Below are 4,615 nucleotides of genomic sequence, written 5' to 3'. Positions count from 1 at the left end.
TCAATTTATCACGTTTATTGTCCACTTACGCCGACTAGGAGTTGTTTTTTGAAAAAAATTACTTAAAATTCGTGATCAGCGACCTCAAAAACCCCCAGTAAACTATTTCCAATGTTTATAAATCGGTTTAAAATCGTAAAACTTGATTTTAATGTCATTTTAATCAAATTTGAAGCAAATCTTCACTTTTCGCGATTTTCTGCCTTTTCATCGCCGTATGGTGGGTTGAAATTTTTGTAAAAAAAAATCAAAACATGGTTTTCGATGTATTTTTTCCCGTGGAATTCGATTCTGAAGTCAAAAAAAAATAAAATTTTTCTTTATTTTTTTTTTTTTATTTAAAAAAAAACCATGAAAAAACCATGAACAATGAGGTTTTTCGAGCAAAACCCCATAAAAAAGTAGCTGGATCCTACTTTTTTTTATTGCAAATTCGGATTCAGCGTCGAAAAATACATAAGAATATATAGGTCTGGTCAATTGCACAGACACTTTTGATTTTTTTGTGGGCCTGTCAACCAAATATTTGACTTCCTAAAGAAATTCCCCATCCACTGTAAACTTAACCTACAATAAATTTTCATCGAAAAAGATCAAATGTAAGGTAGAATCAATAAATTTGGATTTGAAGTTGTTTCATTTTCATAAAGGGTATTAATGATCAATTTAAAATTAAGTTAAATTAAAAAATTACTTTAAAAAAATTGTTTTCGATGAAAATAGAAATAGTAAAACTTAAAACTTTATGTAGAACATATCAATCATATTCTTCTAATGAATAAAATATGCTCCTTCTTTTGTTCTCACAAACTACACATTGCGCATTTCGCGCTCGTTTCACTTACTTCACTGGATGACCATCGAGGGCGCTAGTTTCAAAAACCTCTTTCAATTTGCCTCAAACTCTCTTTGGCAGATATACTGCTACATATATCGTATCCAGTATATATATATATAAATTTACGAAATTTAAATTAGACCAAAATCCAAATTAAAAATCCCATTTAACGTCCAATAATCAAATTGATGCAAAATCCTGTTATAAAAAACAAGAATCCAAGGACCAAATTCGGACCACAACGAATAAACGAAAACCAAAAAAACCCTATTGTAATCTGAAAAAAAACCCAAAAAAAACACAAAAAAAACAACACAAAAATGAAATAAAATTTTCGGAAAAAAATAAAAAAGAGGAAAGAAAAATGAGAAGGCAGCCAACCACATCACCTTCCTTCTCTTTTTCTTTCTTTCGTCTTTTTTATTTTTATGACCATCAAATTACAATAAAATGAAAATAAAAAAAATAAATGAATTTGCATTACCAACATTTCGGTACACGTACACCCTTATCAAGGCAAGAAAATTTTAAGAGGTAGAAATTGACAGCACCAACGAACAGGTGCTCTCTCTTTGATACCTGAGAATCGAATGAGGGTCAGTAGGCCAATTTGTTGTAAACACAACACAAATATCTATCACAATTACATCAGAAATAGAGAAAATAACAGAAAGATAGAATTCATAAAACAGCTACGTTATATGTAATTAATCATATTAGCATGACTTTTGTTCAACCCATCCAAATCGGTTTTTAAATTAATAGATAACTTTTTTTGTTTTTTAATATAAAGCATTTCCACGAATTCCCTCTTTCTCTCATTACTTTCACTATGCAAAATTTGAACATTATCCCAGTCAAACTTATGGTCAACATCAAAAAATGCCTTTGTATGTCTGGCAAGAACACTCTTATAACAACGTCCCAAACGAACATCACTTTTGTTCTCCTCTATCCTAGTATTAAGAAGTCTGCCAGTCTGTCCCACGTAATTCATCCCACAGATCCTGCAAGTGATCTTATAGAAAACACCACCCTTTTCAAAATTATCCAAAGGATCCTTGCAAACATTTATCACCGAATCCATTTTAAATGGAATTCGGAAAATAGTATGAATTTTTAATTTTTTTAACATGAGTTCAATAGTTTTAGAAATTTGACCAAAAAATGGAAGAACAAAAGTATTAAACGAACTATATTCCTTTAACTCTTTCTGATTATCTTCAAGCAAATTATTAATGTCTTTGTTTTTGATTTGTTGAACTCTAATTGCAATATGTTTCTCAATTAACTCCTTTGGATAATGATTCAGAAAAAGGATATTCCTAACTATATTCAAATTTCTTGTGTGAAATGAACAATGGGACAAACCTAAAGCTCTGTCAACTAAGTTTTTAATTACTGCAATTTTGTTTTGAAAAGGATGAGCAGAAAGAAATTTTAAATTCTACCTGAATATGTACTTTTTCTGTACCAATTGGTAATAATATTACCATTCTAACCCTTAATTATTTCTATGTCCAAAATACTGATTTTATAATTCTATTCTATTTCATGAGTGACTTGAAGTTTTGGATGAAAACTGTTAAAAGTATCAATGACAATCTGTAACTTTTCCAGAGGAACACATAATAAGGTATCGTCGACGAACCGAAAATAAAAAGGCAAAACAAAATCTAATTTCCCAAAAACAAAAACCTCCAAATCCTCAATCACTAGTTCTGCTAAAATCGGAGAAATGACTGAACCTATGGGAGTACCAGACTTCTGTCTATAGAAAGATCCATTAAATTTAAAATAAGTTGACTCCATAATAAAAAATATCCCTTAAATAAAATCTTTTTGACTTAAACAAGTCCAGGTTTTTATATTAGTCCATCTATTTAAAATTGCCTTTTTAACTAATTCAAGGGGTATAATCGGAAACATTGCAATAACATCCAAAGAAATCATGTCACGTGGTCATCCGGAACCCTTTTTTGAATGATACTTTTTTGAAATTCCCAGCTATTTTTGACATTCTATTTAGAAGTTGTGATAGAGTCCTTGAGAATCGAATTAAAATTTTGTTCTAAAAATTTGGTGGGAGTATTAATAGTTGAAATAACTATTCTTAAGGGATAGCCATCTTTGTGAATCTTTCTCAACCCATAACATGTTGCAAGAACTGTGTCTTCAGTGTTAATATCAGTCCATCTTATATCCTTTCCCAGAAGTCCTTTCTTTCTCCAATTGTCAAGCATCTTAAAAGTGTCTCTTTTTAATTTTTTTAACGGATTTTCATGCAATAATTGAAAATTATCATTATCAGAAAGCAAATTCTCCATATCCCTGATATAATTCGATTTTTTCATGTAAACAGTAATACTGCCTTTATCAGCATTCATGCAAACCACACGAGGGTTGCTTCTAAGATACTCTTTCGTCATCATGAAACCTTTAGAAATTCTAAGATCAATATAACTGATATGCAAAATATTTTTCTCAACAAAGCTCTTTGACAAGTGTAAAACCTTGTTTCGGAAATCCTGCTGATCCAAAATAGGAATTTTGTATATTTGATTCAACATCTGTTACTATTTCTATCATTTGTTTTGCCTTAGTTTTTATCACACGGTTACTAAAACCTTGACCTTATCTGAGAATATCTGGGACTGAATCAGGAATTTGAATATCTGTCAAATTAACAAACCAAGGATCTTTACCTCCTTCTTCAAAAGTCCTATGTAAATTTAAATTTTGTTCTCGAACACTAGTTTGCTGATGAATTAAATTTGAAAGTTTGTTATAATGTTTTACATCACTGCTTAAAAATCTTTGATTGAGGAGAATCTGATGCATTAAAAGATTAACAATTTCATTTTGTTGCAAACAAACTTCTAATTCACTTCTTATTCTTGAAATTCTTGACATTAAAAAATTAACATGATTTGAAACATCTTTGATAAATAAATTTAGTGGTGAAAATTTAAAATTGTTTAAAGTGTGTTCAAATTTTCTATTGCAAAAATTACAAAAAAGGCAATTTTAAATAGATGGACTAATATAAAAACCCGTACTCGTTTATGTCAAAAAGATTTTATTGAAGGGATAGTTTTTATTATGGAGTCAATTTATTTTAAATTTAATGGATCTTTATATAGACAGAAGTCTGGTACTCCCATAGGTTCAGTCATTTCTCCGATTTTAGCAGAATTAGTGATGGAAGATGTGGAGGTTTTTGTTTTTGGGAAATTAGATTTTGTTTTGCCTTTTTATTTTCGGTTTGTCGATGATACCTTATTATGTGTTCCTCTGAAAAAGTTATAGATTGTCATTGATACTTTTAACAGTTTTCATCCAAAACTTCAATTCACTTATGAAATAGAACAGGATTATAAAATCAGTTTTTTGGACATAGAAGTAATTAAGGGTTGGAATGGTAATATTATTACCAATTGGTACAGAAAACGTACATATTCAGGTAGAATTTCAAATTTCCTTCCTCTTCATGCCTTTCAAAACAAAATTGCAGTAATTAAAAACTTAGTTGACAGAGCGTTAGGTTTGTCCCATTGTTCATTTCACACAAGAAATTTGAATATAGTTAGAAATATCCTTTTTCTGAATCATTATCCAAAGGAGTTAATTGAGAAACATATTACAATTAGAGTTCAACAAATCAAAAACAAAGAAATTAATAATTTGCTTGAAGATAATCAGAAAGAGTTAAAGGAATATAGTTCGTTTAATACTTTTGTTCTTCCATTTTTTGGTCAAATTTCTAAAACTATTGAA

The sequence above is a fragment of the Belonocnema kinseyi genome, chromosome 4 (genome assembly GCF_010883055.1).
Source record: "Belonocnema kinseyi isolate 2016_QV_RU_SX_M_011 chromosome 4, B_treatae_v1, whole genome shotgun sequence".
NCBI lineage: Eukaryota > Metazoa > Arthropoda > Insecta > Hymenoptera > Cynipidae > Belonocnema > Belonocnema kinseyi.
Note: the sequence above shows the minus strand (reverse complement) of the source record.